General features: G+C 38.4%; 1 protein-coding gene across 2 annotated transcripts in view; it reads right to left on the bottom strand.

Annotated features, from left to right (window-relative positions):
* MDFIC (MyoD family inhibitor domain containing) overlaps positions 1-20,733 on the bottom strand; it is a 97,155-nt gene that overhangs the window by 54,161 nt on the left and 22,261 nt on the right. The gene's annotated exons all lie outside the window — the stretch shown is intronic.

The raw sequence follows: 20,733 nt of genomic DNA, 5'->3' as shown, positions 1-20,733 counted from the left end.
CTAGACAGCATATTGAAAAGCAGAGACATCACTTTGCCAAAGCTATGGTTTTTGCAGTAGTCATGTTATGGATGTGAGAGTTGGACCATAAAGAAGGCTGAGTGCCAAAGAACTGATGCTTTTGAACTGTGTGCTGCAGAAGATTCTTGAGAGTCCCTTGGACAGCAAGAATATCAAACCAGTGAATCCTAACGGAAATCAACCCTGAATATTTATTGCAAGGACTGACGCTGAAGCTGACGCTCCAATACTCTGGCTACCTGATTTGAAGAGCCAACTCATTGGAAAAGACTCTGATGCTGGGAAAGATTGAGGGCAAAAGGAGACAGGGGCGACAGAGGATGAGATGGTTGGATGGCATCATTGACTCTATGGACACAGGTTTGAGCAAACTCCAGGAGACACTGAAGGACAGGGAAGCCTGGCATGCTTCAGTTCATGGGGTCACAAAAAGTCAGACACGACTTAATGACTGAACAACAACAAGCACAACTGCCTTCTCCCAGACCCCTCTGATAAGGCTTCGTCTACTTAATCCCGATGATTTTTAGAACCTGTAGCAACTGTGTTTATCCTCCAAAGCTCCACAGCTATCCCACACACATTTTTTTATACAGCCATTTAGTGTCTATAATTTACAAGAACTGGAAAAATGAGAATGTCAAGTTTGTTCATCACCACTGACCTTGTATTATTTTAATCAAAAGAATGATGTTCTGTTTCCAACAGTAGACAAAAATATGCAGATAATAACTGGAACTAAAAAAAAAAAAAAACACCCAAAACTAAGATTGTTATCTTAGCACTTGAAGATAAAACAGTGGGTTAAAGTGCTGGGACTAAACAGAGGTGAAAAAAGAGACTAAACATTAAATGACAAATAAGACATAGACTATGCAAGTTGAAATGATGGTAAGTGCTATAAAAGAAAACTACTATTATCGGAGAGAACAAAAAGGGAAAATATTTTGGTCTGGATACCCAGGAATGGCATTTCCACAGAGATCTGAAGGGGACAGGGCCTTGCAAAGATTAATGGGGTTCCAGGCCAGGCTAACAATTTGTGACAAACCCTGAAGTAGAAGAGGGCTCAGCACACTGCTGAACTGACGGGAAGCAGAGTGGCTGGAGAATATTTGCACAGCCTTTTGGACCACGTATTTATTGTGTAACTCAATTTATAAACAAATATATTAGAAAAATCATAAACTGTGCTTCCATGAAAAATTCCTGGCAATAGTTTTCTAGATATTATGCTTCTTTACTATATAAGCCATTATTATGATAAATTATTCACTGATAAGACCACTCTCAGTGTAACTGACCAGAAGTTGGCTTAAAACTATGAATCAAGACACTCTCAATAAAAGGGTTCTTAGAAAGTTACATAAAGGGGCCATCAACTGTATATAAATGTAAAATAAAACAACAATTTGGAATATTAGGAAACATTTATAGAAATCTTATCCTGTAATTACCTGCCAAGAAAGAAACACATAAATCCATTTCCCTGAAATGTGTAAATCTATTTATCTTGAAATTGGGTGAAAATTGTTCTGAGGCTAGAGAGAATAGCATGAATTATTTGAAGTTCTTTAACAGTAAAATGAATGGTTGTGAGGGAATCTTGCTACTATCCTTATATATCTGCTCAGATTTTAGAAATAATTCTATCACTCTGATTTGTACTTATCTTCATATTTTATTCCAATTCCCTAAATCAGATTCCATTACTCAATTAAAACACAATTCTCAAGCAGTATGTCTCAACCTTTTTCTAACTCTACAGGGTTTATTTGAACAATATACACGCTTTAGTAACATCTTGGTGAGGTTTCAGAAAGCACACTCTTCCTCCAGGGATTCTCCTGTCTTTTGCCTTGCATACTCCACTGGAGAATCTGAAATTTAATACTGGAACTGTTGCAGGAAGGCGGACCCCTTCCAGGGTCCGACACTGGGCTCTTGTCTAACACTCAGAAATGAGTTTTCCGAGGAGACACATGTGCTGACAAAGCAAGAGATTTTATTGGGAAAGGGCACCCGGGTGGAGAGCAGTAGGGTAAGGGAACCCAGGAGAACTGCTCTGCGCGTGGCTCAAAGTCTCAGGTTTTGTGGTGATGGGTTTAGTTTCTGGGTGGTCTTTGGACAATCATTCTAATTCAGAGTCTTTCTTGGTGGTGCACGCATCACTCGGCCAAGATGGATGCTAGTGAGAGGGGTTCTGGGAAGTGGACAGACACGCGGTGTCTCCTTTCGACTTTTCCCGAACTCTTCCAGTTGGTGGTGGCTTATTAGTTCTGTATTCCTTATCAGGGTCTCCTGTCATAAAACAACTGTGCAAATGGTTACTATGGTGCCTGGCCAAGGTGGGCGGTTTCAATCAGCGTGCTTCTCCTAACAGAACCACAGATAGGTAGAATGCTCACCAAAAGCAATTTTTATCATGAAGGCAAACTCTTAAGGAAGACCAAAATGGGCAATTGGACAGTGTGTTGAATAAGTTTATCTACCAGGGGCCCTTAAAATTTCTCTTAATGTCTAGTAATTATTTTCTATTAATATGGACTTTCAAATCCCACACTGCAGTTTACAAATCGCAAGGGGTAACCAGATATTTTCATTGATAATCAAAGATAATTTTCAAAATTATACCCCAGCTTCTGACACTAACTAGTTGATTACCTCTGGAAAAAACGTTTACTTCTTTCTGCTTACTGAGAAAACAGAGGTAGAATGAACGCACTGAACTCCAAGGTATCTTCCCTAACTTTAATAAGACTATAAATCCATGATTCACTATCAACATGTAGAAAAACAATGTATATACGACATGGTGGATAGAAAACAATCTTGAAAAGGCATCAGTTTAAGTATCTACCTCATTATGACCTTGTCATTTAAAATCTAAGCCACCTAGATAATATCTATTAACATGGTTATTAAAATGTTCTTCTTTTTCTAGAGAAAGAAGATGAGGCAGGGAGAAGGTATGACACCATAAACATAGACATTCATTGGGAGCAAGATTAACCTGAAGGGGTGGTAGTAGAGCACTCTTCCATGCACAGCCAACAATGACTAATCTAACAAGGTCCACAGCTGAGGGACGCACTAGTGACTGTGGTAGGTAGCTCACAGGAGGTAAGATGAAATCTGGTTTTTTTCCCCCCAAAATTGGAAAACTAATGAACAGAAGAAAATATGGAAATAAGTACTTTTCTCTGGTCTGTAATATTTGGTTCATGACCATCAATGATTAAGGGGAAAGGAGGCTGGGACTGTGTCCGTCTTGTCATGCAGGGAGCTGACTGTCAACAAGCACCCTGTGGCCAGTAAGTCACTTGCCCTTGTGCTCTGCTATGCCGGGTGCCCAGGGTCTGGGGCCTCCCTGGTTTGAATTCTCCAGTGCATCACTCTTTCGTTGTTTGTGAGGGTGGGAGTGGGGGTAACACAGCTGCTCAGATTCAGAGCGGGGAGGGATCTGACGGTCTAAGCTTTGTGTATGCACACTTTCCACTTGCTCTCTTCTTCCCCAGTCCAAATTTAACCCCAGACTCCAAGAGCCCTGGTATCTCCAAAATCTTAAGCTTTTAGTGGGTAATAAATGTTGTACTGCATCATAAGAGTAAGTGACACTTGGTTGGGGCTTTCAGTGCTCCTAAGTCAGATATTATTTTTCCATCTCCTTTCCATGTTCCAGAAAATTAACATTCCTGATCCACTGTTGTATCCTTGTCTGTTCTCTATCTCCTCAAATTCATGTCTTTTTAAATATTATTATTAATTTACTATCATTTAAGGGATATTTCCTAAGAGAAAGGGATATATGTTCAATGTGCCATGTTGAACAAAACATGTTTTATTTTTTAAAATGAACTGAAAAAGACTCAGGGAAATTTGGCAAAATGTTAACACTTGTTAAAGCTGAACATGGTTGGTATCTTTGTATTTGCATATTGGTTCCCATTTTTAAAGTAGTTAATTTAGCATTAAGATAAGTCAGAATTCCATTTATTAAGCACATAAATCCACACAGAAGTGAATTCCAATTGATTAGTAACATAGGTAGAAGCACCATTTTATACTGAAAACACTAATACAAGAGGTAGTACCAGGAACTAAAGACAAAAAGACTATTCTTTTTGTAGAAGAATATTCTCTTGTATGGGGCTTCCCTGGTAAGTCTGTTGGTAAAGAATCTGCCTGCAATGCAGGAGACCTGGGTTCAATCCCTGGGTTGGGAATATCCCCTGGAGGAGGGCAAGGCAACCCATTCCAATATTCCAACCTGGAGAATCCCCAGGGACAGAGGAGCCTGGCAGGCTACAGTCCATGTGGTTGCAAAGAGTCGGACATGACTGAGCGCCTAGACATAGCACAGCATTCTCTTGTGTATATTTCTTATCTGATTGAGAGGCTTCATTTATTTTAAAATTAATATTCAGTTTTAAAGATAAGAAAGATCTGTGCAGTGCACATTTTCTGATGATTTGTTTTGGGTAGTTATTTTTAGGGTCATATGAAAGAGGCCAAGGTGTTGAGTAACTTGTCTCTTCCCCCTGCTCCAGGATAACCAGTGAGAGAATCCAGAGAATCACACACCATTTTTTTTTTTTCCTGGTCCTCTAACTTAATATATTTCTGGATTAGCCTAAAAATGCAATTACAGAAGAGATTCCATGCTTTTCAAGGCATAACTCAAAGGGGTCCTGTGTTTTGACCTTTAACCCAGGGACTAGTTACTCTCATCATTATTATATAATACTCACTTATAAACTTAGACTTCATATTTCTATTTCGATTTCCATGTTTGACCCTTCACCAACCTCATGTGGTAGTGAGGGAAGGTACTCCTTCCATCTATATTCTCGAGATGCAGAAGCTGAAGCTGGATGGTGAGTGACTTCCCCAGTGCCACACAGCTAATGGGTTTTGGGCAAGATTAGAATCCAAATCACAGGACTCCACCCCTTACTGTTCTACACACATACACAGCTTTTCTCTGAGCACCACTGTTACATGCTGCTGCTTTACTACCAGAAGGCGCACTCTTGTCAAGATGGAACTGGGAGACAAATCAGTCAAGATTTTGACTATTACTGCATTTTCACTTTCCTCCAAATGCTTTGTCTATTGAGAATTTGGGAGCCAAGCTAACTGGCTTGCCAAATATATACTTTCCTTGACTTTAAAAAAAACCACTATGCCATGTTTATATCCATCATCAGTTATACCTCTAGTTCTTCCAAAGTCTTCATACATAATCATTAATAGTATGTGAGATTTCAGGGTTAGTTTGCAAGGCATACTAGAATGGATTCCATCAAGCCCGACTAACTGGAAACTCTCAAAATTGAAGCAGCCCTTATGAAGACTTATACAAATTAAGTCATCTAAATAAAGAAACTTCTTTATAACATTCTGCAAGGAACTAAGTTTCCGCCCCCACACCCCACCCCCAGACCCCAGCCAAAGGACCAAGTTTTAATATCGTGTGCCAAAAAAAAAATCATAGATATACACTGAGGGTGAAGATGTACATAGTAATAAGCCTCTTTTCCAACAGAACATCCACACTATTTTCACATTTGTATTAATATGCAAAGAAGTAAAAACAACACTACACCTACAACTAAAAGGGAAAAGAATACAACTATCCTGAAATGATTTAACAACGTCACCCTTACCCCCTCAAGAAATGTTATTCCAGGACTCTAAACTATCCATTTTTCAACTCATTGTAATTTACTGTTTCATACACTAAAATGGACACTAAAATCTGTCATTATTACTGGCCAAACTATAATCGCAGCTACTCAGCCTGTCAGAACTGTAGATTCTGACTCTGTGAGCTAAGTTATCCTAGTTTGTTTTTTAGGTCCAAGAAGTAGTGGTTGGGCTTTTGTTTGTTTTTAGTTAAAAAAAAAATGCAGAAAATGAATACTCCCACATGTTTGTGCTTTTAGCACATTAAATATGCACTCTGAATGGTTCCACATAAATATGTTTACTTTAACACTGTAGATGTCACCAGAAAAACAAACTAAATTGAAGAGTTCTTCCCAGTGAGTATTGTAACAAACCCGTCATTTTCTGTAGGCTTAATGGGGACAAGGAGCTGATCATGAACTCAGTGTTTATCAAAATAAGCAAACCTGAGAAAAACAATGAGGAGCAGAGTGATGAATCTTTGGCTACGTAATGGAATCCATTTCTCAGGAAGAAAACTCTTGAACATATTTAAAATAATGATGATGAAAGTGAAATATTTTATTTATGTGTCTCAAAAAATTGAGTTGATGGTAAACCGCTTGCATAGGATCTTCTACTATATATATTAGGTATACTATAACTTGATTAAAGTCCAAGATAAATTGAAACCTTTGAACAAAGTCCGTCAAGGTTAGAATGATTAGGTTTTCTACTGTGTAAGTATGGAATATTTATTCCTGATAGTAAGATAGTTCATTCCACAGAGGCAGTTTCTTCATTTTTACTCAATAAAGTCAATTTATTCCAAACTCTATTCCTTCTTTCCTCCCTCAGAATATATTTATTGTACAAATCTAAGTTTTCTTACTCTGTAAGTGCTTATTTTTCTGCAGTAGGTCTATTATGCAGTACTTTGTAAAGAGTTAACTCATAATAACTATATAACCAAACCCTTTTGAATGCTTAAATATTGTGATACTGATTATTTTTATACAAGCAAATGATTATTATTTGGTTTATTGGCTACAAACAATGGTGCCAGAAGTTGTATAGAACTAATGTTTTCCAAGCAGGGCTATAAATATTTGCTATTCTTCTTCTTTATGGTGCCCAGTTCTAAGTAGCAAAGTGTGAACTTTTATATACTAAGAATGGTTTGAAACTGCCCCCAATAAATCTTCTCAGTCTGAGGCTACACTCCCATATCATTGAAAGAAATAGCTGATATTGCACAAAGTTTTGAAATACAGTCTTCTCCAAAGTATAGCTTCATCAGCAATTTATTTTAACATGCACATCTCCCTCTCAAAGAGAATTAAAACTAATTATGTATTGTCCCAAATGCAAAGATACCACTGATACCATATGAATTCATATATTATTCAAAAAGCTGATTTTTTTTTTACTTATTAATATGACTCTTAGGTAAACTGTATCTCCATTACAAGAGACTTTGCTCTACTCAAAGAACAAATTCTAGCTATAATTATCATGGAAATATTCTTTCCAGTATATTTACAAACATTTTGATACAGTGTTTGGAAGGCTGCTTATTTCAGAAATTTTTAACTAAAAATGACAGCTTATTCTAATTCAGGACTGAGTGTCTAAAGAAGATGAAAGACACAAGTATTTGTAATTCTTCAGAAAAAAACAGGCAAAAGGGTTTTCAAACTTGAAATACCTGATCCACATAATATAAACCTTGATTTTGATTTAATAAATGTCAAGATTACTAAGATACACCATAATGCCTTACTGTCACAAATTTTAAAGTCTTTTCATTGTGCCAGTTAACAAGGCTACATGTATAAATTATAATCATTCTTACCAGCGTTATAAAACTTAAAGTGTTACATAGCAAAATTAGAAGAAACACATTCTGAACGATGTGAACATCTCTCGAGAAAACAACTTCCTCAAAGGCTAAGCCAAGTGGCCAGCACCTGGGCTCTCCCCAGTAGGCAGCCATATCCATCAGATCCTCTGGGTTTTAGAGTCACAACTTAAAAAAAAAAAAAAAGTCTTTAAATGTAAAAACTAATTTTCAGCTTACTGTACAAGCTTATTTGTTGTAGGGCAACACATCTGATCGAAAACTTTAAAAGTTCTAAGTCTGAGCTGTGCCTCAGAACTAATTGGGGAGCTTTTAATAGTTATGATTGCCCAGACCCTACTCCCAAATGATTCTGAGGTCATTGGTCTGGAGTGGGGCCTGTTTTTAAGCTAATGTGGAGATGAGAACCACTGCTTTGCACACAGGAGTATGACTGTAGAATCATATTCCCGCCCATCCACATCCCCCAGATGTTCAGCTTCCATTATTAAGATCTTTTTTTTTTCCTGCAATAGGAAAATGCCTATATTCATACCACAAAATGAATGGCAGATGCCAAGACTCTCTGCCTATCTCTTGGAATGAGAACAAGTTTTCATGGAGGCAATGAGTAAATAGTTCTGAAAATTAAAGAAGCCATTTTCCTAACATGTCAAGTATATATTAAGCCTAGCAATTGTCTTGCATTTAACAAAGATGACATTCCAAAGGAGTACAGTAGGTTGCAATTTTCCCAACTTTTTTCCTGACCTAAGACAAAGGCAGGATGCAGTCATATCATTTATAGTGGTAGAATGGCAATAAATATCAACTAGGAAATGAATTAGAATTTTCAGTTTGGAATAAGTTTATAATCTGGGAAAACTGCCATTTCCCCCTGTGATTTTAATGCATTCTCTAGAGAACCACAAACAGCATAGTCCTTAGCCTTCCCTCTGCTCCACCCCCACGTGAGAATCACTGCTAGGTACTCTGAAGATCAGCTCTGCAGCCCTAGGCACACTGCTTGACTTTTCTGAGCTCAATGTCATCTACAGGTAATAATATTTACTCCACCTGCCTGATAAAGTTGCTGATAGGCCAAGTTAGATCATGAATATGAAAAAAATTTCATTAACTGTGAAAAGCTCTAAGTAATAACATTGTTAATATAACTAATAAAAAGCATTCTTTGATATGCATGAACTGTAGACTGAGAAATTAGCTCCTTAAGAGAAGCAGAGATAGTCAGTCCACATTTTAAGACAAATTACTAGAGCTTAACCAATTCAAAGCTGTCAGTCTCCTACAGAGAAGCTAAGTATAGTCAAAAGGTACCGATTTTCATTTATTCAACAATTAACATGTACGTCCTGGGAACCGACTCTCATGCATGGCCCTGGGCTAGACATGGTGAGGGCTACAAAACTGAGTGAGATGCCAATTCTGCCTTTAAGGAGCCTTCAGCTCAGTGACAGGGAAGAGGGCCATCCACACAGGCACTACAACTATGAAATTAATGAGTCCTTTAGGAGAGAAGAAGATAAACACTCTGCAAATCCAAACAAGGGAGAAATCACAGATGTCTGGCTGGAGATATGGAAATATAGGTAACTCACATGAAGCTTGGGAGAAGGAAATCCTCAACAGGTAGAAGGAAGAGCGAGAGGCATATTTTGGCTAGGAGGAAAGTTCATGAAAGGAAGTGGAGGACAAAGTAAAATTTATTTTATTACTACAGTTCATCCAAAATAATTTACTGAAAACTTATTGTTATCCTAGAGTAATGCTAATTGCTGGGAATTCAATGTAAAGCCAGCAAACATTAGATATGTAATAGCAAAAATCAATTACGAATTGTGACAAGCATCAGGAAGGAAAAAGGACTAAGAGAAATAGGGAAACCCGTTTCAGTTTGAGTGGTCTGGGAAAGCCTCCTTTTGGAAGTGACAGTGAAGTCTGGAGGGAGACCTGGAATGCAAAAGCCTATAAACAAAGATACTCAGAGCATCTTAGGGACTAAAAGAAAGCCAGTCATAAATACAGAGGCCAGGAGAGAGTGACAGAAGGAAGAGGAATTTCAAACTAGAAACATGTCCTGTCAAATTTTACAGAAAAAAAAAAAAAAAAAAGGACTGAGAATAGACCACTGGACTAAGAAAAGTGACCTATAAGAAGACTAATTTAGCTGTCTTCGACTGTTCCATGACAGATTAAGGTAGGCTAAGGTATTAGCTATATAGAATTGGTTTTGAGTACCAGGAGCTGATACTTAAATAGAACCTACAACGTCTCAGTGATGAAGGAATTAGGATATAATCTGATTCCTTATAAAACAGTGTCATAAAAAGGCAAGGATAGAACACAAGCGGAAGTCAACCAGCAACTGTATATCTAGTAGTAGCAGAGATGTATCAGTTGACATTAGAGACCACATATTTATACCACGGGCTTCCCTGGTGGTTCAGACGGTAAAGAATCTGCCTGCAATGCAGGTGACCACAGGTTCGATCCCTGGGTCGAGAAGATTTCTTGGAGAAGAGAATAGCAATCCACTCCAGTATTCCTGCCCGGATAATTCCATGGACAGAGGAGTCTGGTGTCTATAGTCCACAGGAGCACAAAGAGTCGGACACTACTGAGCAGCTAACACTTTCACTTTCTTTCATTTAGACAGAGCTCCTCTTCCTGCTACACAACGTTTCTGGTCTATGATCCATAGCCCTTGGAACATGAAGTGAGAAGACGGATGGTATGGTCAGCTATCTAAGTTTCAGTGTAAGTTAGGCAGATACAGTATAAGTTCATAGAATTTAGGGGATAGTAAAAGATCATTTGCAACTCCAAAATGGCCATGAAAAAATGGCAGGTGAAGTGAAGGAGGAGATGAGAGACTATGGGGGAAAAGTAAATAGTTAGCAGGTTAGGCATAATTGAGGTAAAATGTAGGAAGAAATGAGAAAGTTAATTTCTGATTTCAAAATCTTAGAATAGAGTAGATCTCATCGGTGGCAAGGTCCAAGGTGTGTCCATATTTGTAAGATAGCTAGAGTGAAACAGTTCAAATGGGCAAGAAATGATGTGATTTCAAAGAAATTAAAAGAAGCTCTACATCAGTCAACTTAGGGAAGCCTGACTTAGAGGACAAATAAGATAACAGTTAAGCAAGCTCCAGGAGTTGGTGATGGACAAGGAAGCCATATGTGCTGCAGTCCACGGGGTCACAAAGAGTTGGACATGACTGAGCTGAACTGAACTAAGCATAGATTATGCTAGAAGCTAGAGCTGAAGGCATGAATAGTCACAACAATATTATACCCAACACACGTTTACACAAGGACCAATGTACCACCAACACCCCTCAACCACCTTTCCAGGCATCAGATGGCAACTAGACTCAAATTTAAAGTTGAAATGATGAAAAGATTCTGTAGCCTGAAATTAGCTGTTCACCCTTCCTTGAATTAGTTTGTCTGAGTCCAAACAAATTTCAATTTCATGACAAAAGGATTATTCAATCCTCTATTAAAAAAAAAAAGACTCATATCCATACTTATATTATACATATATATAGTCTTTGAAATTTGATAAATTTAAAGGAATCTTTTGTTTAAAAAATTAAAAGGCAAGTTGTGCATATCTAAATAAACACCGAATGGCTTTTGATCTTTTTCAAAAAGCCAGACCTCAAGTCAACCCCTTTGAATTGGCTCAAGTAAAAAATATTGAAGACTTAAATATGTAAGAATATGGGTTTAATTTTACATTCCCAGTACTAAGTTTTCTTATTCAGAGCAATTTGGGTAAGACTTCTAAAAATTTACTGCGTATGGGGGAAGTGCAATGAGAAAAGTCTAACTCAGAGGACGCGTAGGACAATGTTAATTACACCCAGATCACACTATCGTTAGGCATGCTGTTGTCACTGACGCAACCTACATTATCATTCCACTTTGTGATTATAACAGCACCTTGGTAATGTTGAAAGAATACAGAGACGATAACCTGCAAAGAAGGCCTCTAAATATATGACACATGAATGAATCCTTCTCATAGAGACAAGCAATGTATGGGCAGCATCCAAAGATGAGACATATGGTCTTATTATCATCACATCAGCATGAATCAATTATTTGTGACATTTGAGACTGTGGGAATCTTTTTCCTTAAATCTCCCAATCTTGAGAACTTTCTCAAGAACCATGGAAAATGTATTTAATTAAATAACATGCCAAAGCAGAACAAATTTCTCCACCCATTTTCTTCTCTGGTTCACTTAATACAATTTCACCCTCTAATGCCAGCATCTGGGCGTTTTAAACAGAGATTTCCCTGACTTCTGTGTCTCCTGCTACAGAACCCAGGGACTTAGGAGGAATCCAGTTTCCAGTAGAGAACCATGGAGTTCAGATTTACTACTGAGTCCTAAAGGACTCTTTAAAGAATCATGGGACAAGTCACAGTATTGACTCCCAGCTGTGCTATGGTGAAGAGCAATGGGGCTCCTGAAAGGAGTGGAGGGGAATTCCATCAATCTGCTACAGCCCCTCATTCTCAGCACTGAGCCTTGGTAAAGCTGAAGTCAGCTTTACCAAGAGCTGGATAAGAGCTGGGAACCACTGCCTCCCTTCTTTCTGGCAGCTGTTTTTATAGCTATATGAGCTACTCATGCAGGGGACTAACAACTTATCAATGGAGGTGACGAGTCCTAAAAAACTCCTTCATTCTTGAATTTCAGAAACTTACTAAAAAATTACAAAATGGGTACAAGGTAATATTTTTTGCATACCAGAACTAAATCCTTGCTCTCGCAATGCTTCATTGGCCTAGCTTCATGGGCATGTGACCCATGCAAGAGCATTGAGCAACAAGTTTAAAAGCACCCGTGCATTTGGTTTAATGCTCTGCGGTTGCCATTGTGAAATTCATAACAAGTCTTCCACAAGGGGCCCTGCAGTCTCATCTTACACGGTTCTCCACCTTCAAAATGACATAGCTGGTCCTGTCTTCTTCAGACCCTAAAGAAAGCTGAATCTCCTGGCTTACCCGTGACCTGAGCATTTCCTACAGGTAACTGGGATCTAATGTAGCTTTGGGAAATCAGCCCCTTAACCTCATCATTTTTGCTACACAGGAGAATTTTCTTTTTAAAATATTATTGCTTTTAATACAATTAAATAATTCACCTCATGGGGAAAAAATGCAATGCAGAAGAAAGTATACACAATATTAAATAGAGTCTTCTTCACCAGTATATCCTCACTCAATTTCACATTACCAGAGATAAGTATTGTGAGGACACATCTTCCATTAAGAAAAATAAATAAATACACGCATATATTAATTTGACACACACACACTGATCAATTTTATCTTTTTTTTAAATTCTAATTCTGTATGTCTACTAGATAGAGAAATCCTTTGAAGTGAAGTGAAAGTGTTAGTCGCTCAGTCATGTCTGATTCTTGGCAATCCCATGAACTGTAGATCACCAAGCTCCTCTGTCCATGTGATTTTTAAGGCAATAATGATGAATTGAGTAGCCATTCCCTTCTCCAGGGGAGCTTCTGACCCAGGGATCGAACCTGGTTTCCTGCATTGCAGGTAGATTCTTTACCATCTGAGCCACCACTTTTCACTAGATGGAGAAGATTCTTTAGAATCTACCAATAAAGATAACCAGCAACTTCAAATCATGTTTATTATTTTTCACTCATTTCAGAGTCCTCAGCTGCATTCATTCAGAACAGGTGACTGATGGTAGCACAAAGGAACAAAGACCCAGAGATAACCAAGTGACTGCCTTATCCCAAGCCACTAGGCTATTGTGAGAAATCCAAGAGATTAAGAAGCAAGAAAAACACAGATAAAGCCCTAACTCTGCCATGTTGATTGGTAGAAACATGGATTTCTATTTTCTCACTTGCCAAATATGGCAATTTTTACGAAGCTTCCAAATCCTCTTCCCAATTGAAGTCTTAGATTTAGGAAAAGCTATTTCCACCACCCATCCTCAGGTTCACACTCAGTCCTTTGTCCTCACCTGGGATTGTTTCACTGCAGAAATCTTTAAGTTCCTATTTCCCATTCTCATTATCCGTCTTCTGTTTCCACCTATCCCATTCACTTACTGCATCTATACTTACTTTTGTTTCTTAAAAAAAAAAAAAAGAAATCTTCAGGGATTCATTAGTCTCATTGGTTTTTCTTTTTTATTTGGAAGATCCTTCCAGTCTTTACTTCTTTCCCTACCTATTTGATATTCACAACCCATCACCTGAAGCCCTCGTTGGACAATGTCCTTAAACCCTTTGCCCCACTGTCGTTTCATTACCACTATCATTTGCCCAAACTAAAACCTTGGTCTCCCTTCCAGCTCCTGCCAGTCCCTTACCCAAGATGTCTTACTGACTGAAGCTGAATCCACCTACTTCCACACTCCTTCAGGTGTCATCTCAGACATCACTTCCTCTGGAAAGCCCCCTCGGACCCTCCTCTACCTGAGCATGTTTCACAAATGTGAACACAAAGCCACCTGCAGTTACTTATCATAGCATTCAAAACACACACTATCATTTCAAGATGAACTGTATGTCTCTCCCACCAGACTAAATTCTGAATGCGGAGACCACTCTGTATCATTCATCACTGTATCCAACACAACAGTTTCGGCAAACTATTAGCACCCCGTCGTAATGTAACCAATTTTTTATTCAGTTTTCAAAGTTACAGTTTGATTCCTAATCCTGAAAATTCATTATAGTAACACATTGTACAAGTATTAATCTCTGCATAAATTCACAGAGTGTTCAGACCCAGGAAGTTTGAGGTTTGAGAACTAAAATTATCTAGACCACAGTGTTTATGGTCTTGATCACTGAAGGTTATTTATTTCTTCAGTGGTTAGCATTTTCATGGTGGTCTCTAAACTAGTTCCCAAGCCTCAGCTCCTCCCTCTAGTTCAATGAACTCCCAAGTGGAAAAAGAGTAAGTCTGGTTTCCTCACTGAGCCCTCGTCTACCACTTGTACTTCAATACCATCTCATCTCACCTCAAAAAGATCAAAAGATTTTAGGAATATCTGAAAATCTTAATCTTTAACAAGACAGCTGCTGCTGCTGCTAAGTCGCTTCAGTCGTGTCCGACTCTGTGCAACCCCATAGACGGCAGCCCACCAGGCTCCCCCATCCCTGGGATTCTCCAGGCAAGAACACTGGGATGGGTTGCCATGTCCTTCTCCAGTGCATGAAAGTGAAAAGTGAAAGTGAAGTCACTCAGTCGTGCTCGACTCATAGCGACCCCATGGACTGCAGCCCTCCAGGCTCCTCTGTCCATGGGATTTTCCAGGCAAGAGTACTGGAGTGGGGTGCCATTGCCATTGCCTTCTCCGTTAACAAAAGAGCAGTAGGATGTAAAATGGAAACTGAATGAATCGTGGTATTTGATAAAGGTGAAAAGTGAAAAGTGAAGTAATACATTAAATAACATAAATAGGAATCTAAGAATAATTTAAAAATATATTTTATAGATACAAAACAAAAACTAACTGAGAAGGGCAGAGAGAAATATGAGAAGAAACAAGAAAGGAGAGACAGGAGGAGGTGGAGAGTTAACGAGAAAGCAAGCAAAGGAAAAACGAAGGAAGGAAGGGAACTGAAGCAGTCTCAGACTTTTTCTTATAAATAGGCAAGAAAAATAAGGAATAGGGGGAAAGGCTCTAACCAAAGTGTCATCCCTAACCACCTCCACAGACAATACACATTATCCAGAACGCTGCCACAGTTCACTTAGAATGCTTCAAAAGAGCCTTATCAATGAATAGCAGTCAAACTTAGGACTTGACAGCTTTACATCATTAGAGCATCTGTGGAACTTGAAAGTTAATTAAATGAACCAGGTGTAGCTTGGGAGTTAGAAGGCTGTGTGTGTGTGCTCAGTCATTCCTGACTCTGCCACTCCATAGACTGCAGCCCGCTATGCTCCTCTGTCCGTGGAATTCTCCAGGCAAGAATACTGGAGGGGGTTGCCATTTCTTTCTCCAGGGGAGCTTCCATACCCAGGGATAGAACCCTTGTCTCCTGCGTCTCTAGCAACGGCAGGCAGATTCTTTACCACTGAGCCACCTGGGAAGCTTACCTAAGAAGGGGGTTAGAAGGATTAAAAGGAAAAAGGCAATGATTTACAATGTTCATCATAGGACCTTAAACCTGAAATAATAGAAGCAAGATGGGTAAAGAATCTCTTCCCTCCTCTCATTAATTCAATACACTTAAGTAATCAAACATTTATTAAGCATAAACCATGTAGCAGCAACTGTGCTGGCCTCAGTCATGGCCATAAGTATTAATGGTCTCAGAAAAACCTGGTCTCTGTACCCAGTATGTCTGGACACATAACCCATCACAGAGAGTGGAGAAAAAAGCCTTATAACTGATACTTGGGCCCAAGAACAATCATAATAAAAACTGATAAATTCACTTGAGTGCTTACCCACTTAGCTCTGTGCTAATCAACATGTAATATGCATTTTCTTATATAACCTTTAAAATAGTACAATGAGGTATATAGAATCAGTACCTACATTCTAAAAATGAGAAATACAATCTCAGAGAGTTTAGGGAACTTTCTCTATGCCATTATTAATGATGCATCCAGGGTCTGGATTCTGGCATTCAGCTTCTATTGCTCTCTAGGACCCTGAACCTAAGGTACTTAAAACAAAACATGGACAATGGTTCTCCCTAGCTTTTAGGGCAGAACCCAGATGAGCATGGAGTAATGCACCTCTAGGAAAAAGTGTGTCAGGGAACTTGAGCTCCATTCTAGAACAGTCTAAAATGGCTGTCATCGACCAATATGGGGAGCCATCAGAAATGGCTTATGGTTATCCACCCAACCCTGAAACCAAACCATGAATTGGTTTTGGAATAACTGATGGTTATAGGTTCCTCTCTATAGCAACAATTAAAGCATCTGAACTGTAGCTACATAACCATTTGGTCAACATATTAAAAAGGATAATTTTTCTGAGCAACAAATAGGAGTAAACGCTGAGCACGGTGGAAGTCACCATGACGTGCTCCCAAATATGGACTCCCACGTGAAGAAACATGAAGTATTAAGGCAAGAATCTCCAATTAACTATGAAACGTAACAGGAGAGCCATATTTCCCAGTCCTATTGGGTGGTACTTATGCGAGGTGGGAGGAGAGCTTGTCTATGCCTCTTCTGTATAAAATGAATTCTAAAGAAAACCAAATAATACTGTGATGTGCGTTCAAACATGAGTGCCACTGAGAAGATTTAAATCCAAACCTCTCAGTTTTCTTTCCTTACATTTAAAGTTAAAAATGCTCTAAGTATAAACAGTACACCTGAATAGTCTCTGCTTTTCAGTATTTTACATAGAGGAAGCATTCTCTAGTGTAATGAAATGGTATTCATTAATGGGTGATCAGCAATAAGTTAGCAAAGGCTGGTAAAAGAAATGAGGGTCCCTAACAGCAGAGCCTCTGGATGTTGTGAGGAAACTCAGCGGATGCCAAGAGGAGGATTTCAAGTAGAAGGACGTACAAGCTCAGTAAAGAGGAGGCGATTGTGAATTAGAGAGAGAGGCTTGTGTTTTACGACCAATTAAGTGCTTACTATTATGAGAACTAAAACCTCTTCAAAATGAATAAATGGGTTAAATAGAATGGGGATTACCATTTAAGTAGAGCATTCTAACTTTGCTTCAGATCATGGGAATTCTACAAGATCACAAAGGAGAGAATTAGCTGAGCAAAATAGTTTCATTTAATGGGAAATTTATTTCGGAAGGGAAGCTAAGGAAAATTTCTGGAGTGAAGTAATGACATTTAGAATTAGGAGACGTTTATGTAAAAAGTGATGTCCAACGATAAAGTTAAGTAATAAGAATTTTCAGAAAGACCCAGAAAAATCTGAGACACCTGAGGCACTTTAGAAAGAAGAAAAATGTAAGCTCTCCATAGGAAATAATTAGAATAGTAGAATTTGACCTAAATTAAAGGAAAATTTACTCATGCCTATGAGTATAGGTACAGTAACACACACACACACGCACACACACTCACAGATATACTCCTTCCTACCTTAAAAATCCCCCCAAAGACCGAGATCAAAATGTTACTTCTATTCCTTTTCTAGTCTAATTAAAACATGAAATGTTGCCTATTGCCTGTTATCAGTTTATGCATATTATGGATTAAATAGAAAAATTAGTATTAATTGAGGATGTCACTTCACTGCAACATTTATTCCACCAAATTAGAGGACCAGTGATTATTAAAATAAGGCATAGCTCCAAATTATATACTGTCCCACATATGCTACTCTGAGGGGAAAAGCCAGTGTTAGCCATAGAAAGAGACTCTTACAAATTCTAAAATGGAAGCCCCATTCCAGAAATTAAATACCAGAATATTTTTCTCAGAATACAAATGGCTTTTAAATTGTAAAGAGAATAAAAAAATTATTAAAAAACAAAACTCTCCCAAACTTCCTCACAAAACCTTCTTATGTTTTTAATTCTTTACTTATTTGATTTAGATTTTTTTTAAATAACAAATTTCAGTGGTTGGAAATATCTTTTTAATTTAAATTTCATAAGAAACAGAGCTACAATGCACATTCCCTGACCAGATTGTATGTGGCCTATTTATTCGAAATGTTTGATTCCATATGGATTTCTGCTCTTTATTTATAACTTCAAGAAAGGATTCTAATAAGTTAGCAACTCAAGGACAACTGACTTGAAATCCAGGCCTTGAGAGCACAGTCCCTCAGGTCTGCCACCTGTGATGTTTTCTAGAAGGACTAGGGGAGGCACACATAGCTGGAAATCTGTGTAGAACTTGTACCCAGTGGGAGCCACAAGTGGGTGGTCCACTGAGGTCAGGGTTAAAGTTCACGGAATAATTTGGAAATTATTCTCAGCTTGGATCTCGTTTATGAGGCCTGAGAATACACCCTTTAATTAGAATACAATTTCCAAAGCAGCCACTCCCTTGACTTTCCAGAGCCCAGTTATTCTCAGAAAAGTAAAAACAGCCTCGTCACACTGACAGCTAACAGTCCCCTATAAATTATGCCTTAAATGTCCAACAAAAAAGGCAGCAGGCATCCGGGACAACAGAGATGTTAGCTGCCAGCCCTCACTCACCACTCTCAAGAAGAGACAGAGAGAAGTTGTATTCAACAGCAGAGTCACTCCCCTTTGCTTCTTGCTTATGCAGCTGAACTGTCCCATGGAAGCTTGGAAAAAGAGTGGGTTGCACATTTGAAAATGTTCCCACACCCCAGCCGGCCTTATTTTTCTGATGATCCCTCCATCCAGCTAACCTCGCACTACAGTGGGAAACTAAAATCAATTCCATGAGAGCCAGCTGTCCGCCTCTTCCACGGTGCTCAGGGAGCCGCACAGGACTCCTGGCACAGGAGCCAGCCCAGGCCTGACTCACGCAGATGTTCCCCTCCTCCCCATGCAGCTCTGAGCCACAGCCTTCTTTCCAGGGCTATTGTTATTACAAAAGATGCACTAGGCCCCAAAAATGCTCTAGATGCTGAAGTAAGAGGAAAACACACATCTCTCTAACTGCAGGGTTAAGAGAGACAGACGCTAAATGACGCAGAGATGGCCAAGGACTCAATGGGGAAAGCCAAAGATGGAAAGTCAGGCTAGCTTAGCAGACGTTAGTGTCTGGGAGTTGGAACAGCAAAAGCTATCAGATTATCAAACTTGCAGATGCTATCCAGGCTTGAGTTGGTTTTAAAGATGACATAAAGTGTTCCATTTTGGAAAATCCACATATCAAATTTTTCTGTAGACCCAACAGAGTAGCCTTTGTCTAGAGAAGTGTGACTGGGAAAATAACAAACATGTAGTTTCTGAAATCTGTCATCAGAATTCATAATCCAAAGTCACCCACAAATATGTGGAAATTCTCGGCAACTTATGTTTTGAGTAAGAGCAGCATTACTGTCTTTGGCCATTATCTTCTGATATCCATTCATCTGTCAATTTTCCCAGCCACTCTCTCAAAGGAGGTAATAAATCTCTCTCTCTGGGTTCTTTCAGTGTATGTTAGTATGTGTACCTAGACAGTTGTTCCCAAATACTCCAGTACCCCATGACACAGGCTGCATCATTATCTCAATTAAAAAAACTATTTCATGCACTTTACAATATTTATCACTGTCCATAATCAATACAGACAAGAGAGAGGAGTCTCTTTTAAATCCATTCACTTTAATGATGTGAGTACTGCGGCTAAAATGAGTTTCATCAAATAGCACTAAAACATGACTTTTTTTTAACACAACATGACTCTCCATATCCTTATGCAACGGTGGTTATATTTTAGTTGTTATCCTATGAGTTCTTATTCATGTTTTTCCAAGTGTGGGCCTTGGGAAGGGAAACTGGTGAAATAAATCAATTAATGAAACACACATACTTAAAATTCTATGAATACAGGGGGAAAAAAACAAGCAAACAATCATGCCTCCCAAAAGGTAAAGTTAAAATTGTCTGTAAGACCCTGTCTCATGCTCTCTTGTTGCTGAAAAATCACAGATAAAATATGCTAGTATCTCACAAACCCTTAAGTTTCACAATAGCAGTGTCAACATTTAGAAAGAAGATGACCAATATATGTTTTGGAGATAAATATTTACTTGAAATAATTTTTTTTGATTCTTTGGAAAAGCTGAATAAATCTTGCTCCTAATTTCTGAGTTTCACTTCCTTTCTATTCCCTTCCCCAGTAGAAAAGTGTAAAAAACCAAATAGTTCTAAAATTAAACTAAAACAGTCACTTTTAGAGCTTTTGCTTGAAAACTTTACGTCTCCTTCTACAGTGTTTTTATTGTTTTTTTTTTCTTCTACAAAGTTGGTTTTTCCTTCTACCTGCTTTTTTTCTATTTGGTTTCAATTATTCAAAGTAAATGTAATAAGTAACACAAAAAAGTTTCAGTATTATAGAGTTGTCTGAACTGAAGAATTAAATTAAAAACAACAAAAAAAAGTAAAGTAACACTTGATTCCCAGAATAAAATTTTCCTCTGTCTTCTCTGAAAATTTGAAAAGTGACATGGATAATTTGGTTACCATAAATGATAATTTCAGATGTAGTACTCCTAAGGCCATCCAGGCATGGCACAGCACAGTGGTGTTCTTTCTA

The sequence above is a fragment of the Bos mutus genome, chromosome 4, assembly GCF_027580195.1.
Source record: "Bos mutus isolate GX-2022 chromosome 4, NWIPB_WYAK_1.1, whole genome shotgun sequence".
NCBI classification, from domain to species: Eukaryota; Metazoa; Chordata; class Mammalia; order Artiodactyla; family Bovidae; genus Bos; species Bos mutus.
The sequence above is the reverse complement of the archived record's forward strand: the minus strand, read 5'-3'. Positions and strand labels throughout refer to the sequence as shown.